Genomic DNA, 23,748 nt, shown 5'->3' on the forward strand with positions numbered 1-23,748 from the left:
GTGCCTGACAGCGCTCAGCGAGGCACAACGTTTTACACACCTGGGTTTAAAACGCACAGGGTGTCGTTTTCTTTATGAAAAACACGTGGACTGCTGGCACTGATAATCTCTCCAGTCTCCTTATACTTACCTCGAGGCGCATTCCTGTGGTACTGTTTTCTCTGGCCGTGCCCAATGCCTTACGCATTTCATTGAAGAAAAAAAACAAACCAAACGAAACCAAAAAACCCTGTTATTGGTTATTGAGGCATTTCCAGTGAAGCGCAACATTTCACACTGTTAATCGCGCCGCGCCGTGACCTACTTTCGCAAGACTGGGTTTTCTCCTTCAACAAGAAAGAATCCGAGCACGTAACCCGTTCATGCAGGAAACCGTTTTAAAAATAGCCGAGCAAAAAGGTCGTTTTGGATTCGTGATATATATTGCTACTTTTCATTCAAATGAAACATTCTCGTCTTCCATGTGTTCCCATATCTATAGAACAGAAGAGAATCTTTTTTTTTTTTAAATCCGTGAAAGGGTTAAAAAAAAAAAAAAAAAAAAAAAACGCTTACCTAATTATTGTGTAGTTGAACTTACAGCACTATAAACCCCTTACCTTGCTTTACCTTGCTGGTATGGTAAAGCACTTTTAAATATGCTTTACCATGCTGTCACTATGCTTTATTACACTATGCTGTGCTTTAATGAATGGAAACGTTTATAAGGGTTAGTTTACCATGGCTTGTATTTTAATATGCTTTACCAGACCTCTCTGTGCTTTACTATGCTTTCATAGTGGGTGAGGAAGCAGTTCAGTCTCCGTGCCTCAAGCCTGCCCTGGACTGGACTGGAGGGAGCACCCTTTCTCTTAGGGGGTGAGGGAGCAGTTCAGTCTCCGTGCCTCAAGCCTGCCCTGGACTGGAGGGAGCACCCTTTCTCTTAGGGGGTGAGGGAGCAGTTCAGTCTCCGTGCCTCAAGCCTGGCCTGGACTGGACTGGAGGGAGCACCCTTTCTCTTAGGGGGTGAGGGAGCAGTTCAGTCTCTGTGCCTCAAGCCTGCCCTGGACTGGACTGGAGGGAGCACCCTTTCTCTTAGGGGGTGAGGGAGCAGTTCAGTCTCTGTGCCTCAAGCCTGCCCTGGACTGGAGGGAGCACCCTTTCTCTTAGGGGGTGAGGGAGCAGTTCAGTCTCCGTGCCTCAAGCCTGCCCTGGACTGGACTGGAGGGAGCACCCTTTCTCTTAGGGGGTGAGGGAGCAGTTCAGTCTCCGTGCCTCAAGCCTGCCCTGGACTGGACTGGAGGGAGCACCCTTTCTCTTAGGGGGTGAGGGAGCAGTTCAGTCTCCGTGCCTCAAGCCTGCCCTGGACTGGACTGGAGGGAGCACCCTTTCTCTTAGGGGGTGAGGGAGCAGTTCAGTCTCCGTGCCTCAAGCCTGCCCTGGACTGGACTGGAGGGAGCACCCTTTCTCTTAGGGGGTGAGGGAGCAGTTCAGTCTCCGTGCCTCAAGCCTGCCCTGGACTGGACTGGAGGGAGCACCCTTTCTCTTAGGGGGTGAGGGAGCAGTTCAGTCTCCGTGCCTCAAGCCTGGCCTGGACTAGCCACACCTCCCTACCTATCAGTGATGAGTAGCACACACAGCCCATCCCTGCAGTACACTAGCTTCGCTGGCACTTGCAGGAGGGACATTGTAGGATTACTGTGGTTTGACATCCCTGCTCTGTTTTTAATAAACACACACACAGGATCAGATGTTATCTCCCAGCTGGCTGGTTCTTCTGATGCAGCAGCTTCATTAGAAAGCGGAGCAGGGGGCTCGGCCCAGATTATTGCTTTGATTGGCTAATCCTACTCACAGAGACACACGCCTTTACAAATTGGCAAATTGGAGCCTTGAGACAGGAGCTTTTTAAAAAGGAGCTCTTACTGTGTTTTGTTACATTCTAAAACCCCCCTCTCTTCAAAGCAGCGCTACCCAAGGCTTTCAAATCCAGTTTCTTACCTCACATTGAGACGTATTCTCAAAGCATTTACTCCAGTCTTTAATGAACTAAATCCACCCAAAGTACAATACAAAAGGAAACTTGATCCAAAGTAGATGACCACTAGATGGCGCTGTCTCTTACGTCAATCAGCTTTTAGGACCCAGACAGAGCACTGATGGGCTGAATGACCTCCTCCCGTTCAGACACTTATGTATGTCATTTTTATATTCCTGCTGTATTTATTTCTAGCAAGACATTTTGGCCGATCTATCCCATGTTGCATAAGTCTCTGGCAGGCAACTAGAAAGAAGAGCAGCTCCTGAACTTAGAGTCAAAGCCCCTTCTCACTGACTTATCAAGAAAGTTAGAAAGTTTACTGCTGTATTTTTGTACGGTGTTTTTGCAGTTTTCCCATGTTTATACTACGCATGGTATGCCATGTTTATTAATATGCTTTACCACACCTCTCTGTACTTTACAATGCTTCCCTATGCTTTGCCATACCTCTCTGTACTTTACAATGCTTCCCTATGCTTTGCCATACCTCTCTGTGCTTTACAATGCTTCCCTATGCTTTACCATACCTCTCTGTACTTTACAATGCTTCCCTATGCTTTGCCATACCTCTCTGTGCTTTACAATGCTTCCCTATGCTTTACCATACCTCTCTGTGCTTCACAATGCTTGCATATGCTTTACCACACCTCTCTGTGCTTTACAATGCTTCCCTATGCTTTACCACACCTCTCTGTGCTTTACAATGCTTCCTTATGCTTTACCATACCTCTCTGTGCTTTACAATGCTTCCCTATGCTTCACCAGACCTCTCTGTACTTTACAATGCTTCCCTATGCTTTACCAGACCTCTCTGTGCTTTACAATGCTTCCCTATGCTTTACCACACCTCTCTGTGCTTTACAATGCTTCCTTATGCTTTACCATACCTCTCTGTGCTTTACAATGTTTCCCTATGCTTTACCATACCTCTCTATGCTTTACCATACCTCTCTGTGCTTTACAATGCTTCCCTATGCTTCACCAGACCTCTCTGTACTTTACAATGCTTCCCTATGCTTTACCAGACCTCTCTGTGCTTTACAATGCTTCCCTATGCTTTACCACACCTCTCTGTGCTTTACAATGCTTCCTTATGCTTTACCATACCTCTCTGTGCTTTACAATGCTTCCCTATGCTTCACCAGACCTCTCTGTACTTTACAATGCTTCCCTATGCTTTACCATACCTCTCTGTGCTTCACAATGCTTGCCTATGCTTTACCATACCTCTCTGTGCTTTACAATGCTTCCCTATGCTTTACCATACCTCTCTGTGCTTTACAATGCTTGTCTATGCTTCACCATACCTCTCTGTACTTTACAATGCTTTCCTATGCCTTATCATACCTCTCTGTGCTTTACAATGCTTTCCTATGCTTTACCATACCTCTCTGTGCTTTACAATGCTTGTCTATGCTTCACCATACCTCTCTGTACTTTACAATGCTTTCCTATGCTTTATCATACCTCTCTATGCTTTACCAGTTTAGTGCAGGAAACTTTCACAAGGGTAATTGCAAGAACGACTGCAGAACTGATAAAGGTTGTTTTGTGTGCATGCAGGTTCACTGTTCACAGATTGAAACGCTATCTACAGCATCGAATGACATCACACTCAGAGCAGTGAGATTGGGGATCTAGGATCTCCCTGACACACACACACACACACACACACACACACACACACACACACACACACACACTGAGACTAAAGGAGCGCTTACAATTAAAAGCTATCTATTGACTTCAAAATGGCTTCAAAGCAGGCTCGTCCATTTCCATCTTCCAGATCAAATCAGTTTCAATGAGGACTGTCTGTCTGCCTGCCTTTCTTTCTTTCTCCAGCTTGAAATCATTACAGAGCTCCCTGGAAGAGATATATATTTTTTAAACACAAACACTGCTCTAAATTTAGCAGCCGAGACTTACTTTCTTCTATTTTTTTGAATGTACGCAGAGATGAAGCAATATAAGCAGCGATCCGGGACCCTGCCTGCGCAGCCTAACTACAGCTCTGAAACAGCTCTGCACTGGCGATTGTGTTTTGACGGTCACTCACTTACGGCGAGGTACAGAAAGGACTTACAGTATTTTGTGGTTTCCCCTCTTCCTCTATTCCTCCCCCTCTCCCCTCCCATATCCCCCTCCCCCCTTCCATATCCCCCTCTCCCTATCCCCTCCCATATCCCTCTCCCTAACCCCTCCCATATCCCCCTCCCCCCTTCCATATCCCCCTCTCCCTATCCCCTCCCATATCCTCCTCCTCCTCCCCCTATCCCCTCCCATATCCCTCTCCCTAACCCCTCCCATATCCCCCTCCCCCCTTCCATATCCCCCTCTCCCTATCCCCTCCCATATCCCTCTCTCTAACCCCTCCCATATCCCCCTCCCCCCTTCCATATCCCCCTCTCCCTATCCCCTCCCATATCCTCCTCCTCCTCCCCCTATCCCCTCCCATATCCCTCTCCCTAACCCCTCCCATATCCCACTCCCCCTTCCATATCCCCCTCTCCCTATCCCCTCCCATATCCTCCTCCTCCTCCCCCTAACCCCTCCCATATCCTCCTCCTCCTCCCCCTCCCCCCCCTCCCCTATCATCCTCCTACCCATCCCCCTTCCATATCCTCCTCCTCCTCCCCCTCCCCTCCCCTCCCCTATCATCCTCCTACCCATCCCCCTTCCATATCCTCCTCCTCCCCTCCCCTCTCATCCTCCTCTCTGCTCTCATATCCCCTCCTCTCCCCTCCCCTCCCCTCCCCTATCATCCTCCTACCCCTCCCCCTTCCATATCCTCCTCCTCCTCCCCCTCCCCTCTCATCCTCCTCTTCGCTCTCATATCCTCCTCCCCCCTCCCCTCCCCTCCCCTCCCCTATCATCCTCCTACCCCTCCCCCTTCCATATCCTCCTCCTCCCCTCCCCTCTCATCCTCCTCTTCGCTCTCATATCCTCCTCCCCCCTCCCCTCCCCTCCCCTCCCCTCCCCTATCATCCTCCTACCCCTCCCCCTTCCATATCCTCCTCCTCCCCGCTCTCATATCCTGCTGATCATGGCTTTGCGCAGAAACTCTGTAATGTACAGTAACGCGCTTTGGGGGGGGCGACGACAATAAAGCAACACAAAGCGTCTAAAAAAACACAGAATTGTAACAGACGTGATTATCTCACTAGAAATCACGAAAAACAGGAAATACTGTCAAACATCAAAAAGAGGGGTTCGTTTTAGAACTATGCACACAATAACAGCCCTGCACAGACTAGCTAGGTGGGTTGTACAAACAGCGAGGTCTGGTACCTGGGTAAACTAACCCATATAAAAGTGTCCCACAGTAAAAGCACAGCACAGTGTAATAGAGTGAAAGCATGGTGAAGCATAGGGAAGCATTGTTAAGCACAGAGCGGTCTGGTAAAGCATAGGGAAGCATTGTAAAACAGAGAGGTATGGTAAAGCATAGGGAAGCATTGTAAAGCACAGAGAGGTCTGGTAAAGCATAGGGAAGCATTGTAAAGCACAGGGAGGTATGGTAAAGCATAGGGAAGCATTGTGAAGCACAGAGAGGTCTAGTAAAGCATAGGGAAGCATTGTAAAGCACAGAGAGGTCTGGTAAAGCATAGGGAAGCATTGTAAAGCACAGAGAGGTCTGGTAAAGCATAGGGAAGCATTGTAAAGCACAGGGAGGTATGGTAAAGCATAGGGAAGCATTGTGAAGCACAGAGAGGTCTAGTAAAGCATAGGGAAGCATTGTAAAGCACAGAAAGGTCTGGTAAAGCATAGGGAAGCATTGTAAAGCACAGAGAGGTCTGGTAAAGCATAGGGAAGCACTGTAAAGCACAGAGAGGTGTGGTAAAGCATAGGGAAGCATTGTAAAGCACAGAGAGGTCTGGTAAAGCATAGGGAAGCATTGTAAAGCACAGAGAGGTCTGGTAAAGCATAGGGAAGCACTGTAAAGCACAGAGAGGTGTGGTAAAGCATAGGGAAGCATTGTAAAGCACAGAGAGGTCTGGTAAAGCATAGGGAAGCACTGTAAAGCACAGAGAGGTGTGGTAAAGCATATTAATAAGCATGGCAAACCAGGGAGGGTACACTATGGGAAATGCAGAGCATATCCATGGGACAAAGCATTTGTAAAACTGTTAAAATTACCATGGTACATTTTTATAAGGGAAAACCTGGACTGGCTCAAACTGCACAGCAATATTCTTATGATAATTATTATGATGATGATTTGTGCTTGGTTGTACTGTCTCTCTCTCTCTTCTCCACTGTCCTGGAATGATTTGATTTCTCTGATAATATATTCCCCCCCACCCCCCCCAGCGCAGACACAAACACACACACAGGCACACGTACGCACGCACACAGACTCTCACACACACACAGCGCAGATGGCAAACACTATCCCGGCCAGATGGCATCTTCCCTTTTAATAGGAGCATTACCAGATTGTTACATAACCAGTCTGTGAGTCTGTGTGTGTGAGTGTGAGTGTGTGTGTGTCTATGTGTGTGAGTTTGTGTGTGTGTGAGTCTGTGTGTGTTTGTGTGAGTTTCTCTCTCTCTCTGGTGTGTGTGTGTGTGTGCGTGTTTCTGTGAGTCTGTGTGTGTGTGTGTGAGTGTGTCTATGTGTGTGAGTTTGTGTTTGTGTGAGTTTCTCTCTCTCTCTGGTGTGTGTGTGTGTGTGAGAGAGAGTTTCTCTCTCTCTGGTGTGTGTATGTGAGTCTGTATGTGTGTGTGTGCGTGTTTCTGTGAGTCTGTGTGTGTGTGTGTGAGAGTTTCTCTCTCCCTGGTGTTTGATGAAATCCTCTTTGCTGGTGTGTGTGTGTGAGAGTTTCTCTCTCTCTCTCTCTCTCTCTCTCTCTCTCTCTGGTGTGTGTGTGTGTGGGTGCGAGTCTTGCTCCCAGTCCATGTGACACAGCAGTCAAATTGTTCTCTCTCTGCATTGTGGGACTGTGGGAGGGGCCACCTTCTTTTTATCTTGAAACTCTATTTATTTATTTTTATATAGCTATGTATTTACTTTGGGTCTGGCAATGCCGCCGTCGACTCTGCTTAAGAAAGTCACTTTAGCGAATGTTCCCCCTTTTATCCTGACACGAAACAGGGCAGGTCTCTTCACAGGCAGGTGTAGAAACCAGAGCAGGAGCACAGTGCAGCTTGAAAGTTTTGTGACAACAGACTCAATGAAATGTTTTAACTTCAAAGTTGTACTTGCCAGAGCAGCTTGGTGGCATTTTGCTATTGCACGGACTGGGGTATGCGGACCTGCGTTCAGGCTGCAAGCGGCCCAGAGGCAGCTGTACAAACCTGAGAGTTGAGCTGAGGGGTCTGGGGCTCTGGCTCTTCTGGGACAGGCTGTGGGGACTCAACTTGGACAGAAACTCCCGGCAAAGTGAGTTTTTATTTTTGCAGAGCTGCTGTTTTTTTAACGGCATTTTTCAATGTGAATTTTTTTGTAATTCAAGATAGCTTTTTTTACAGCCCGGCACTGTAACCCTGCCCCCTGACAGATTGGGTGCTTTTTGCTATGAGATACATTGGCTGCTTTTTGCTATGAGATACATTGGCTGCTTTTTGCTATGAGATACATTGGCTGCTTTTTAATATGAGATGCATTGGGTGCTTTTTGCTATGAGATACATTGGCTGCTTTTTACTATGAGATGCATTGGGTGCTTTTTGCTATGAGATACATTGGGTGCGTTTTGCTATGGGAGAGACGATGCACTGTGTATTTTGAGAGTCCTGGTTGTGAGCAGGATACAGATGGACATTTTTTGAAGTTATTGGATGGCTTGTTTTGTGCACTTGGATTTATTTCTGTTTTAATAGAAGGGATTCTAAACTCTCTTCCCCCCCCCCCCTCCCCCAGCATTGCTCACGCCCACTCTGAACCTTCAGGGGTCCTCATGGGAACCACTCAAAAGAGGCCAAAGGGCGAGTGCGGAGAATCTCAAAGCACACTGAACACTACAGGAAATACAACAGCAGGAGGGCAAACAGTCACGATAGTTTACCTCTCTGTGCTTTACAATGCTTGCCCTTTACTATAGGAAACTATTATAAGGGTTAGTTTACTGCTCTGTGTATTTTGGGTCCCCTGGTGTATGGTGCAATAAACTATATTACAGGGATGGGATAAATACTACAGCAGTTTCACCCATCACCCATCAAGCTTGATTCGCCCCAGGTAACAAGCTCAGGTGTGTCTCATTAAACACACCGTCAAACCAGGACTGGATCAAACCACTGCTATGCAACGGGAGTGTAAAAATAACCTTCAAATCACTCTTTCCTTTTCTGGACAGTGCTTCTGTATCTCTGTGAATTAGCCCCCAGTTCTTGGAGCTGACTCAGAACACACAAGCCTCTGTTTCCGCTGCGAGACTTTTCCATTTTTTTTCCGTTTCGGTTTTGGAATCACACCCCTCTGCAGAGCGTTCAGTGCAGTACAGAACAATACAGAACAGAACAGAGCTCCAGGTCAGGGCACATGCCACCGAGCGACTGGCCTGGGTTCAACGAGGAGGAGAACGCTGGTACACATAAAATACACCCTGCTGTGCTTTAACTGTGGGAAGCTTTTATAAGGGTTAGTTTATCCTGTTTTTTAATATGCTTTACCATACCTCTCCATGCTTTACAGTGCTTCCCTATGCTTTACCATACCTCTCTGTGCTTTACAATGCTTCCCTATGCTTTACCAGACCTCTCTGTGCTTTACAATGCTTGCCTATGCTTTACCATACCTCTCTGTGCTTTACAATGCTTCCCTATGCTTTACCAGGCCTCTCTGTGCTTTACAATGCTTCCCTATGCTTTAGCATACCTCTCTGTGCTTTACAATGCTTCCCTATGCTTTACCAGACCTCTCTGTGCTTTACAATGCTTCCCTATGCTTTACCATACCTCTCTGTGCTTTACAATGCTTCCCTATGCTTTACCAGACCTCTCTGTGCTTTACAATGCTTCCCTATGCTTTACCAGACCTCTCTGTGCTTTACAATGCTTCCCTATGCTTTACCATACCTCTCTGTGCTTTACAATGCTTCCCTATGCTTTACCAGACCTCTCTGTGCTTTACAATGCTTCCCTATGCTTTACCAGACCTCTCTGTGCTTTACAATGCTTCCCTATGCTTTACCAGACCTCTCTGTGCTTTACAATGCTTCCCTATGCTTTACCAGACCTCTCTGTGCTTTACAATGCTTCCCTATGCTTTACCAGACCTCTCTGTGCTTTACAATGCTTCCCTATGCTTTACCAGACCTCTCTGTGCTTTACAATGCTTCCCTATGCTTTACCATACCTCTCTGTGCTTTACAATGCTTCCCTATGCTTTACCAGACCTCTCTGTGCTTTACAATGCTTCCCTATGCTTTACCAGACCTCTCTGTGCTTTACAATGCTTCCCTATGCTTTACCAGACCTCTCTGTGCTTTACAATGCTTCTCTATGCTTTACCATACCTCTCCGTGCTTTATTACACTGTGTCTGTGTGTGTCTCAGGGATGGGAATTTTAAACAGTTAAATGTATTAACTCTAAAGAAGTGGTAAAACGTTTAATAATATGCTAGCCGTCACGTGACAAACGTCACCAAACGCATAGTTTTTTATGCATTCATTTTAGTAATTTATCATCAGTAGTCCGTCGCGTATCAGACTGCTCTGGTGCCACAGTAAGGGCAGATATTATAAAAAGGAAGGGGTTTGGCAACTGCTTCCAAGTAGTTTTCTAATTGGTGCAACAGAAAGACTGACACTGGGGCGGGTATTATTCTCGGTCGATCTGGCGTTTCATTGGTGCACTGTGTGTGTGTTTATGCCTGTAGTAGGCGTGGCATGGTATTAATTCCACGGCAGGGTTAAATAACGTTAATGATTTTTCTGAGTTTGTTCTAGATTTAAAATGGCATCTCTAAACAAAGAAAGCCACGTTTGGAAGTATTTTGAGGAACCGGATGAGAAAACTGTGGTATGGAAATAATTATGCCAAACAAAATTGCCGTACCACAAAAACACAAGTTCAATGCTTCACAGTTTGAAATGAAAACATTCAGGATTATTGCGGGTACCAATGAAAAGCAAACATCCATAACAACATTTGTTATAGATTTGGCCAAACAGGACGTGATCACGTTATCCCCTATGAGGGCAGTGCGTGTGAATCGTGAATGCTGCAGTTTTGAAATCGATGTCAGATTATCTCAATACTGTGCCGACCAATAAAACAATAACAGCGAGGCTGGAAAAACTTAAAGAAAATCGAGCTGCAGCTGTTCAGACAAAACTTTCAAAGGCAGAAAAAGTTACCACAGACTCGAGGACCCCATTCCCCAATCTTCCCATAGGTGGAAGACTTTGTTCTGTAAGCTTTTGGTCCGAACGGCCGTTTCTGTTTAGTACAGTTTTTATTTGTTGGAACGACTGCACTAAAGTAAAGGACCTCTGAGACATACTTCAAACAGATAGGCCAGGCACCTCTTTTTACAATTTAATATAAAGTTGTGTGGATACCTGAATTTGAATACTTTACGTTATTTAGTAACACTTGACCATATACAATTAACTGCACAAGAAGACAAACACAAAATACTTGTCTCGAGCAACATGATTTCAAAAATCCCACCGCTACTATCAAAAACCACAAACTTTTAAATCTCTTAGGCAGACTTTTTAACATCAGTCACAGTGCTCTTTACAATTCCAATATATTGTGCTATTTTATCTGTCAGCCTGTGTCTGTCTGTCTGTCTGTCTGCCTGCCTGCATGTATGTCTGTCTGTCTGCCTGTATGTATGTCTGCCTGTCTGTCTGTCTGTCCATTAAGGGTTTCTGCAAGCAGGTTTATGGTTTCTGTCTCAGGAGTAAAAACAAGACCTCCATTCCAGACAGTTTGAAACAGAAACAAGTCTCCGCCCGCCCCTCGTGCAAACTGGTTTATCAGGATTGAGGGAGGGGAGGGGAGGGAATATTTAACTTTATTTATTTATTTTTTTACCTCCAACAAGTTCCTGGCCTCGTTATCCTGTAGTCAAAAATAATCCCTGATTTAATCACATCCTAATGTAACTATAACTATTTAATCATATCCTGATGTAACTATCACTTATCTGCTGTATTATTGAATTGTGGTTTGTCACACTTGAACAAAAGTTATTGTATTTCTTGCTCTCATTGTATTACTTGTATTGTAACACTTGAAATGTATTTGCTTACGATTGTAAGTCGCCCTGGATAAGGGCGTCTGCTAAGAAATAAATAATACAGTAACGTGTGCCATAGAGAACAGTGCTGTTCTGGGGATCTGAGAGCCAGCTAATTCAACACAGTCTAGTATAGAGAACTCAGTGCTGTACTGGGGATCTGAGAGCCAGCTAATTCAACACAGTCTAGTATAGAGAACTCAGTGCTGTACTGGGGATCTGAGAGCCAGCTAATTCAACACAGTCTAGTATAGAGAACTCAGTGCTGTTCTGGGGATCTGAGAGCCAGCTAATTCAATACAGTCTAGTATAGAGAACTCAGTGCTGTTCTGGGGATCTGAGAGTTAGCTAATTCAACACAGTCTAGTATAGAGAACTCAGTGCTGTACTGGGGATCTGAGAGCCAGCTAATTCAATACAGTCTAGTATAGAGAACTCAGTGCTGTTCTGGGGATCTGAGAGTTAGCTAATTCAACACAGTCTAGTATAGAGAACTCAGTGCTGTACTGGGGATCTGAGAGCCAGCTAATTCAACACAGTCTAGTATAGAGAACTCAGTGCTGTACTGGGGATCTGAGAGCCAGCTAATTCAACACAGTCTAGTATAAAGAACTCAGTGCTGTACTGGGGATCTGAGAGCCAGCTAATTCAACATGGTCTAGAACTCAGTGGTTGCCTAACTCTCTCCAGGGTAGAAGTTTCTCTACTGCTGTGTTTTTGTAGCAAGGCCAACACAGAGGTAATTTCACTCTGTGTACCATGACGTGAAAGATGGTGGGAGGGAGGGAGGAATGCAGCTGTGACGGGCGGTGTAATCAAACCCAGTCAACGACACTCTGTGTGCGGAACAGGGCTTCCCCGAGAATTATTTAACCCCTTGCTCACTGCACAGTACCTGAGTTCTCATTTTATAAACCTGCTGCTTCGCTGTGCGCTGGTGTCATGCGGTGCTGTGTTTCCAAGGCTGGCTTCGTCTCCTCTCCCTGTGCTCTCTGACTCCCTCCCTCCCTCCCTCGCTCGCTCGCTGAGGCCTTTTGGGGGATCCCAGCTCCCGCCAAATTCCTGACAAGAACACAGTGTCTGGAACCCCCGGCCAAATATATTTGAAGCAAACAAACAAAAAAATGTAAAAAGGAAAGGAGGGAGAGGAGCCAGCGAATTTCACACAGGAAAACAATGGCATCGCCTCCGAGACAAACACACTGGAGTGCTGTCAACTCAGCACAGCAGCGGCACAGAGCACACTTACAAAAGTTTACTGCTGTAGTTTTCTGCAGGGTATTTTTGCAGCTTTCATGTGGTTACACTGTGCATTTACCACGGTGTGCTTTTACTGTGGAAACATTTATTTTTTAAATATCCTTTACCACACCTCTCTGTGCTTTACAGTGTTTCACTATGCTTTCACTGTGCTCTATTAGTCTGTGCCGTGCTTTTGCTGTGGGGAAACTTTTATAATGGTTAGTTTACCCTTATACCCTTGCAATGAACAATGAAAGAAAGCAATCTCTCCTCCTTCCCCTCTCTCTCCTCCTCCCTCTCTCTCACCCCTCCCTCTGATCTGTTTCACAGCACATCTGGAAATTCTATACAAAACAAAATTCCCCAGAAAACTGAGCCAGATATCTTTCACTGGTCAGGGAAAGGAAGAAGCAGTGTGGCCAAGTGGTTAAAGGAGAGGGACTGGGAGCGAGTCAGGGAGGGAGGCAGTGTGGCTCTAGTGGTTAGTGTGAGGAGGGACTGGGAGGGAGGCAGTGTGGCTCTAGTGGTTAGTGTGAGGAGGGACTGGGAGGGAGGCAGTGTGGCTCTAGTGGTTAGTGTGAGGAGGGACTGGGAGGGAGGCAGTGTGGCTCTAGTGGTTAGTGTGAGGAGGGACTGGGAGGGAGGCAGTGTGGCTCTAGTGGTTAGAGCTGAGGAGGGACTGGGAGGGAGGCAGCGTGGCTCTAGTGGTTAGTGTGAGGAGGGACTGGGAGGGAGGCAGTGTGGCTCTAGTGGTTAGTGTGAGGAGGGACTGGGAGGGAGGCAGTGTGGCTCTAGTGGTTAGTGTGAGGAGGGACTGGGAAGGAGGCAGTGTGGCTCTAGTGGTTAGTGTGAGGAGGGACTGGGAGGGAGGCAGTGTGGCTCTAGTGGTTAGTGTGAGGAGGGACTGGGAGGGAGGCAGTGTGGCTCTAGTGGTTAGAGCTGAGGAGGGACTGGGAGGGAGGCAGTGTGGCTCTAGTGGTTAGTGTGAGGAGGGACTGGGAAGGAGGCAGTGTGGCTCTAGTGGTTAGTGTGAGGAGGGACTGGGAGGGAGGCAGTGTGGCTCTAGTGGTTAGTGTGAGGAGGGACTGGGAAGGAGGCAGTGTGGCTCTAGTGGTTAGTGTGAGGAGGGACTGGGAGGGAGGCAGTGTGGCTCTAGTGGTTAGTGTGAGGAGGGACTGGGAGGGAGGCAGTGTGGCTCTAGTGGTTAGTGTGAGGAGGGACTGGGAGGGAGGCAGTGTGGCTCTAGTGGTTAGTGTGAGGAGGGACTGGGAGGGAGGCAGTGTGGCTCTAGTGGTTAGTGTGAGGAGGGACTGGGAGGGAGGCAGTGTGGCTCTAGTAGTTACAGCAGAGAGAATGTGCTAAAGCGCTTGCTGTAGTACAGAATACCGTTGTGTTTACAGGAGGTTTTGCAAGGGTTTTTTTTTTTATTTTATTTTTTTAAGTTTCGGTTCCAGTGCTTTATCTGCACGTGTGGCAGGTTCCCCTGTCTGTCTGTCAGTCTAACTGGTTGCCATGGCAGCGGGGCGGCGGGGGAAAGACCCCGTCACCAGCGTTACTGAACTCTGAGCTCTCAGACAGGAAGACTGTTTTCGTGTTTTCTTTTGTGGTGTTTTTTTTGCTTGTTGAAAATTACAGAAGCAGGAGAGGAAAGTTGAAGGGTTGTTTTATTTTCTTTAAGCAATACAGATCCACCCCTTAGAACAGCGTCCTGCAGTAAAAGCACAGCACAGTGACAGAATGGTAAAGCATAGGCAAGCATTGTAAAGCACAGAGGTGTAAAGCATAGGGAAGCATTGTAAAGCACAGAGAGGTATGGTAAAGCATAGGGAAGCATTGTAAAGCACAGAGGTGTAAAGCATAGGGAAGCATTGTAAAGCACAGAGAGGTATGGTAAAGCATAGGCAAGCATTGTAAAGCACAGAGAGGTCTGGTAAAGCATAGGGAAGCATTGTAAAGCACAGAGAGGTGTGGTAAAGCCTAGGCAAGCATTGTAAAGCACAGAGAGGTATGGTAAAGCATAGGGAAGCATTGTAAAGCACAGAGAGGTCTGGTAAAGCATAGGGAAGCATTGTAAAGCACAGAGAGGTATGGTAAAGCATAGGGAAGCATTGTAAAGCACAGAGAGGTCTGGTAAAGCATAGGGAAGCATTGTAAAGCACAGAGAGGTCTGGTAAAGCATAGGCAATCATTGTAAAGCACAGAGAGCTCGCTAAGAAATAAATAATAATAAAGAGAGGTATGGTAAAGCATATTAAGACACTCCAGTAACCCCTAGACAGGACCGATGTACAAACGAATCGCTGAGCGGTCGGTAAGCGCCCTTCGCAGCGAGCCCCAGTGCCTCGGTCTTTCTACACAAACTGAAACTGCTGCTGCTGCTGATGTCGTAATTTCAGGAAGGTTTCAGAGAGTTATATAGGAACAAATAAAAAGAACACAGTGTGTGGTCAAATGCTGCCCTCACCAACCCACTGCCTTCCACACTGCAGCCCAGCACTCTAACCACTGAGCTATTTAAACCCGCTGCCTTCCACACTGCAGCCCAGCACTCTAACCACTGAGCTACTCAAACCCACTGCCTTCCACACTGCAGCCCAGCACGCTAACCACTGAGCTACTCAAACCCACTGCCTTCTACACTGCAGCCCAGCACGCTAACCACTGAGCTACTCAAACCCACTGCCTTCCACACTGCAGCCCAGCACTCTAACCACTGAGCTACTTAAACCCACTGACTCCACCCCCACCCTCACCCCCCCAAACTCAGTGTCCCGAGGGAAGACTTTCCTTCCAGAATGAGGGATTATTTCAGGACAGATTAGAGTTTCATTTTGTTATCCTGCTGTTCTGAGAAGGAGAGAGGGAACAGAGCCTGAAACAATTCTCAAAGGATTAATCCCCTGCCGTGGAGTCTAACACACCACTGGTATATAAACACACACACAGACACGTTGATACACACACACACACAACCTGTCATCTACTCAACACACACACACACACACACAACCTGTCATCTACTCAACACACACACACACACACACAACCTGTCATCTACTCAACACACACACACACACACACACAACCTGTCATCTACTCAACACACACACACAGACAAGGACACATGCAAACACAGACAAGGACACACACGCAAACACAGACAAGGACACACTCACACACACACACACACAAAGTAACTGCTTGCAGTAATTTATAAAACACTAATGAAGGGATTATTATGATGTCACTGGTTACAAAATTCAAGTTCAAACATTTACGAAACCCCTAATGATTCCCCCATGGTTATCCTCTGCATTTACCATAGTATACCCTGGCTTGCCATCATTATCAATATTCTTCACCATACCTTTCTGTGCATTTACAATGGTTGCCTATGCTTTACCACACTTTCACTGTGTTATATTACACTTTGCTGTGCTTCTACTGTGGGACACTTTTATAAGGTTTGTTTAGTTATGTTTACCTATGCTTTACAATGCTTTCACTGTGCTTTATTGCACTGTGCTTTCATTGTGGCTGAATACAAGGGATGAAACTGCCTCCTTTGTTCATATAGCACAGGGATTTGTTTCAGCTCCCTTGTTTGCAATCACGGCCGGCTGCTCCTGAGCTCTCATAATCGCTCTGCATTTTTACCTGCCTCTGTTGCTCTGTGTGCAGCGCGGATTAATGCTGTCAACGGACAGTCGGACAGATAGACAGATGGACGCATTTCACTCTTGACTGTTACACTGTTTACCCCCCAAACCAGAGTAAACTATGGTAAATGCAGTAAAACTAGAGTGGAAAAGCATGGGGAGATAACTGCAAAAATACCATAGTAAAGTTTGTAAGGGTATAGAAGATGGTTTGTTCCAATCCTGCCCCGGTCACAGTCCAGGGAGATGCTTTCAAACGGCAGTCAGGTCTCAGGGCTGTATCCTAACCCTGACCCTAACCACAACCACAACCCTGAACAAGCACTCGACAGCTTATCCTGTGTTACTGATTTAGAAAAACGCAAATCCAGCCTCTAAGCCAGCTCTGACAAGCTAATTACACCCTCCCGCCTTCTACACACACACACACACACACACACTGTGATACACACACACACACACACACACACAAACTGTGCTACACACACACACACACACAGATACACACACATACACTGTTACACACACTCTGATACACACACACACGCCCCTGTGCTGATGTTGTGTTTTCTGTTGCGTGTGGTGTGGTGTTGTTGGCATGTGTATATTGGTGCACGGGATATAATGTGGGATATGTAGCACAGGTGATGTAAACTGTATAATTGTATTTAGGCACGGGGATTGCACAAATGAGTTCACATGTTGGGACTCCAGTGAATGATTAATTTGCAATTGAATCCCGGCACACCTGTATATATAGAGACATGAATCACTCCCTCAGGGTTGGTGTGGAGAGAACGAGAGTCGTGAGTCATGAGATCAACAATAATAACAATTGCTACTCGTGCTGGCTTGGTACCAGCGTGATACTTGTATTTAGGGTTTGTTTAGAGTCTGTTTTGGCCAATGTGCCTGTTTGTTTTGGAGATGTGTTTTGTTTTGTTTAAACTTTTTATTTACAATAAACTGGCGCAACAGCGCATTCACTGCACCAGACTGTATCCATTCTCTTCCTGGTCTGATGTCACCACCCGAGCAATCCGTGACAGATACACACACACACACACACACACACACACACACACACACACTGTGATACACACACACACACACACACACAGTGATACACACACACACACACTGTGATACACACACACACACTGTGATACACACACACACACACAGTGATACACACACACACACACACACACACACTGTGATACACACACACACACACTGTGATACACACACACACACACACACACACACACACACACACTGTGATACACACACACACACACAGTGATACACACACACACACTGTGATACACACACACACACACACACACACACACACACACACACACACACACACACTGTGATACACACACACACACTGTGATACACACACACACACAGTGATACACACACACACACACACACACACTGTGATACACACACACACACACTGTGATACACACACACACACACACACACACACACACACACACACTGTGATACACACACACACACACACACACACACTGTGATACACACACACACGCACACACACACTGTGATACACACACACACACACTGTGATACACACACACACACACACACACACACACTGTGATACACACACACACACACACTGTGATACACACACACAGTGATACACACACACACAGTGATACAGAAACACACACAGTGATACACACACACAGTGATACACACACACACACACACACACATACACTGTGATACACACACACACACACTGTGATACACACACACACACACTGTGATACACACACACTGTGATACACACACACATACACTGTGATACACACACACAGTGATACACATACATACACTGTGATACACACACACACTGTGATACACACACACACACACTGTGATACACACACACAGTGATACACATACATACACTGTGATACACATACATACACTGTGATACACACACACACTGTGATACACACACACACACACTGATACACACACAGTGATACACACACACACACTGTGATACACACACACACAGTGATACACACACACACTGATACACACATACACTGTGATACACACATACACTGTGATACACAAACACACACACTGTGACACACACACACACACACACACACACTGTGACACACACACACACACTGAGATACACTCACATACACTGTGATACACACACACACACACTGTGATACACACACAGTGACACACACACACTGTGATACACACACACACACTGTGATACACACACACACACTGTGATACACACTGTGACACACACACTGTGATATAAACACACACACACTGAGACACACACTGTGATACACACACACACACAGTGATACACACACACACACACACACACACACCCCTGGGGATGGAATTCCCATTGCACAGCAGTTAGATCCATTCTTCCTGGTTTCACTATGAGTTTAACCAGACTCACCTGAGCTTGTTACTGATAGATTGGGGCTAATCACTCATAATAAAACCTGGAATGGGTGAAACTGCTACACAATAGGAGTCTTATTTCCATCCTTGCACACACACACACAATCCCTCCCTGGGTGTATTAGTTACTATGAGGAAATTCTGAATAATCTGATTACAGTTCAAGGGTAAAAATCACAGTGCGTTGCACCACACAGTGATCGGAGCGCTTTCATGCATTGCTGCCGGACACACCTCCTGATAAGAGACCAGCAATAAACAAACCAACAGCAGATTATGTTACTTTTAAGACCTGGAACGTCAGTACCAAGTCCAGCATCACAGCTGCATTATGGGCAGGTTATCTAGCTGTATCCCAGCGTCGATGCACAGAGACATAAGCAGAGCTTCAGAAACCCAGGGCAGCTTGTCTGTCTCTCTCTCTCACTGTGTCTCTGTCTCTTTCTGTGTGTCTCTGTCTCTTTCTGTGTGTGTATATGTGTGTCTCTCTCTGTGTGTCTCTGTCTGTGTCTCTCTCGCTCTGTGTATCTCTGTCTCTCTTGCTCTGTCTCTCTCTGGGAATATCAAAAACACACCAGGTGTGCAAAGTTGCCTCTTTAGACATCTTGATCCCAGCCCTCAATGCCTTCTTACTGAGATTAATTAGCAGGTGTCTGTTTTTGAGACAGAGAGCTGGGGGCTGGGAGCTGCTTCATAAAGTGGGTTCTTCCCTTAGAAAAGTTTACCCTCGGCTGTATGGCCAGGCAGGTTAGGGAATGACACAGGGGGTGACGTCCTGTTAGTTTGACAGTGTAATTAAAGGAGGGAGTGTGCATTTCAGTGCTGTGTGTGCATTTCACTGCTCTGTGTGTGTGTGTGTGTGTGTGTGCGGAGGGAGAGGGAGGGGGGAGGAAAGAGAGGGGGGAGCTCCCCCAGTAGGAATGCCCACAATGCATCGTCACTGTGACCTCTGTTGACCCCACACTTCCTCCCCCCCTCATGCCTACAGCAGGGTCACTTCCAGGTCAAGTTCATAGAGAGACGACCCGCGCTGAATTGAAGAGGCTCCGAAAACATGAAACCGGCTGGGACTGAGAAAATAATCACAGCAATAATAATAATAATAATAATGTGCTTTACCATGCTGTCACTGTGCTCTATTACACTGTGCTGTGCTTTTACTGTGGGAAACTTTTATAAGGCGTTGTTTACCATGTTTTTAATATGCTTTACCATACCTCTCTGTGCTTTATAATGCTTGCCTATGCTTTACCATACCTCTCGGTGCTTCACAATGCTTCTCTATGCTTTACCATACCTCTCTGTGCTTTATAATGCTTGCCTATGCTTTACCATACCTCTCTGTGCTTCACAATGCTTCCTATGCTTTACCATACCTCTCTGGGCTTCACAAGGCTTTCACTGTGCTTTCTCACACTTTGCCATGCAATAACTAACGTTTAGAATGGACCTTTGACCATAAGTTTTTTCCCCCTGCTCAGCAATGTGTACAAGTTGAACAGTTTGCTGGTCTTTTCTGTTTATGGCTCCTGTTTGATGATGCTTTGATGTACCGGCTCCTGTTTGTTATCCTGCTCTGAGTTGCCTCAGGCAGGTAAAGTATATCATTACACAGAACCTGTTTAACTTGGTGAAGAACAGGCTTCAGGTGTACTGCAGGGCTGCGCAACACACAGCCCTCCCCTTATAGCAGTGTCCCACAGTGCAAAGTGTAACACAGCACAGAGGTGTGGTAAAGCATAGGGAAGCACAGAGAGGTATGGTAAAGAATAGGGAAGCATTGTAAAGCACAGAGAGGTCTGGTAAAGCATAGGGAAGCATTGTAAAGCACAGAGAGGTATGGTAAAGCATAGGGAAGCATTGTAAAGCACAGAGAGGTATGGTAAAGCATTGGGAAGCATTGTAAAGCACAGAGAGGTATGGTAAAGCATAGGGAAGCATTGTAAAGCACAGAGAGGTGTGGTAAAGCATAGGGAAGCATTGTAAAGCACAGAGAGGTATGGTAAAGCATAGGGAAGCATTGTAAAGCACAGAGAGGTGTGGTAAAGCACATGGAAGCATTGTAAAGCACAGAGAGGTATGGTAAAGCATAGGGAAGCATTGTAAAGCACAGAGAGGTATGATAAAGCATAGGAAAGCACTGTAAAGGACAAAGAGGTATGGTAAAGCATAGGGAAGCATTGTAAAGCACAGAGAGGTCTGGTAAAGCATAGGGAAGCATTGTAAAGCACAGAGAGGTCTGGTAAAGCATAGGCAAGCATTGTAAAGCACAGAGGTATGGTAAAGCATAGGGAAGCATTGTAAAGCACAGAGAGGAATGGTAAAGCATAGGGAAGCATTGTAAAGCACAGAGAGGTGTGGTAAAGCATAGGGAAGCATTGTAAAGCACAGAGAGGTATGGTAAAACATAGGGAAGCATTGTAAAGCACAGAGAGGTGTGGTAAAGCATAGGGAAGCATTGTAAAGCACAGAGAGGTATGGTAAAGCATAGCTAAGCATTGTAAAGCACAGAGAGGTCTGGTGAAGCATAGGGAAGCATTGTAAAGCACAGAGAGGTCTGGTAAAGCATATTGATAAACATGGCAAACCAGGGTAAGCTGTGGTAAATGCAGAGTATACCATATGAAAAGCACTGCAAAAGTACTTGTCGATTTAGTTACCGATACAATAATAAATACAAAGGAGAACGCGGTACATGTTCCTTATGTAGAACAAAACTAAAAACGAAAATCACCACTAACGTTTATTTATTTAAGACAAATGCAAATGCCACCTTCAATGCCAAATTCTCAACTAGCTAAGCACTGCGCATGTGCACATACGTCTTCACTCGCGAGTCACGGGCGGAATGAAAACGTATTTAAAAATAAAACTGTTTATTTGTCTACATTGACATATTTTTATCATCCATTTCCAACATAAAACACACACACACAAGTTGAGCACAAAAGTTATTTTCAATAATATGTAATTGGAGATACTGCATTTTACCCGCGTGATAATATTACTAGCACCGTTATTTGTATAGCCTAGTTTATTTTACAATGTACCAGAACTCCAGCCCTAACAACAACACAAACACACATACATACATACATACATAAAAATGCACGGATTACGGGTGCGTGAGATGGAAATGGCTTCTGACAGTTTCGATCAATATTTCAAACTAACCCCGCTGTCTCAGACGTGGTTACCTTATTTAACCCGCAACTATCTGCAGTATTGGGGGAAAAAAATAAAGAAAATGTGTATTTGAGCCAGGTGCGTATGTTACTGAACTTAATAATAATAATAATAATAATAATAATAATAATAATAATAATAATAACAACAGTATATACGGTATATTTAAAATCTACTAAAATTAAACAGTCGAATTTGTGTCCATCTGTAAAAAAAACGATTACTCTAGGTCTAATGTACGCTTATTTGTGGCAATAATACTTACAAGATTTATTATTATTATTATTATTATTATTATTATTATTATAAGTAAATGGCATGCGGTATGTTACGCTGTCGTGTGTATGTCTGTCTTTTGCGCAGTCTTTAGTCAGCTTTTATATACCTAATAACAATTAATTTTGCAGCTGTTAAATCTGTAAATGACACAGTATTTCAATTCAAAACCATAAAACCTCACACTGGCACACGGACGGACACACACACTCACAAACACCGTCCTCGGCTCGATATACACTTTCTCACGACGTCAAAAAGAAATGAGCAAATCAATATTTATAAAAACAAAGACAACAAAATTGCAAAACATTGACCCAGAAATGATTATAACATTAGAAGCTTGACAAGCCAGCCGACCAACACACAGATTTTTTTTGTTTGTTGTCAAAACCCACGTATCTTGTGACGCCAGTTCAGCAAAACCTAGTTATTTTTACGACCAATAAAATGCATGTGTTTTTGTTTTTATTTTACACTTATTATTGTATTAAAAATAACAAACTTACGTGGCGTGGCGTTTTCTCGCTGGAGTCGCCTTGTTTTTATATTTTCAGAGAGGTGAAAGTACTGTTGATTGAACCGCCGCTGAGCGAAGTTTCACCGAGTGTCTTCCCCAGTCATATCAGTCACTAATAATAATAATAATAATAATAATAATAATAATAATAATAATAATAATAATAATAATAATAGATGCTTTTCCCCCCCAAAGAGGACCGACAGCTGGTTTGTTTTTTTAAGATACGCCCCTCTCTCTCTAGCTTGCTCCCTCGCGTCTAAGTGAAGTCGAAGTTTTTTTCTTCTTTCTCAAAATGAAAAAAAAAAAAAAAAAAAAAAGTAGCGTCCGCTTGTTTGTAGGAACGGGGAATGATTTCAACTGAAATATTACACACGAGCTCCTCCCTCTCTTCTCCCCTCTCGCTCACTCACTCCCTCCCTCACTCTCTCACTCTTCTCAGTACAGTATATTATTTACTGTAGTAAACTCGCCGCTGCCCCCTACCGAGCGTTCTGTGTTTCGACACAGGAATGTTGAGTTGCCTTTGCAGAATGCACTGTTAACAGAACCGGCCAATATTGTTTTTTAAATGAAATGTTAGATTAGAAACGCATTCTTATCTGAGTGTCTGAATACCATGGATGATCTACAGTGAAGTGGGCCGTTTTCGTGGAGTTTGCACAGAGAGGTGATGAAAATAGACACCTGCCTCCACTCTTACTAGGATGCTTGTGCATGCATTCAAATTCAAACGGGAAAGCAAGGGTTAAAAAATAAGAGCTTCAGTTGCATTGTAGCACACACTCACAGATACACACTGAGCTACACACACACTCACTCTCACACACACACACTCACTCTCACACACACACACACTGAGACACACACACACTCTCACACACACACTCACTCTCACTCTCAGACACACACTGAGACACACACACTCTCACACACACACACTCACTCTCACACACACACACTCACTCTCACACACACACTCTCTCACACACACTCACTGAGACACACACACACTCTCACACACACACTGAGACACACACACTCACACACACTCTCACACACATACTGAGACACACACACACTCTCACACACACACTCACTCTCACACACACTCTCAGACACACACTGAGACACACACACACTCACACACACA

General features: G+C 45.3%; 1 protein-coding gene across 2 annotated transcripts in view; it reads right to left on the bottom strand.

The window, feature by feature from the left end:
- Positions 1-22,980, bottom strand: part of LOC117434764 (thyroid hormone receptor alpha) — a 43,229-nt gene extending 20,249 nt beyond the window's left edge. The window contains exon 1 of one of the 2 annotated variants that reach the window (XM_034057407.3): positions 22,585-22,980. The gene's annotated coding sequence lies outside the window, so the exon portion shown is untranslated. The remainder of the gene's footprint in view (positions 1-22,584) is intronic. The other variant, XM_059002902.1, reaches the window with a different exon arrangement.
- Positions 22,981-23,748: the final 768 nt, after the last annotated feature.

The sequence above is a fragment of the Acipenser ruthenus genome, chromosome 28 (assembly GCF_902713425.1).
Source record: "Acipenser ruthenus chromosome 28, fAciRut3.2 maternal haplotype, whole genome shotgun sequence".
In the NCBI taxonomy this organism is placed as follows: domain Eukaryota; kingdom Metazoa; phylum Chordata; class Actinopteri; order Acipenseriformes; family Acipenseridae; genus Acipenser; species Acipenser ruthenus.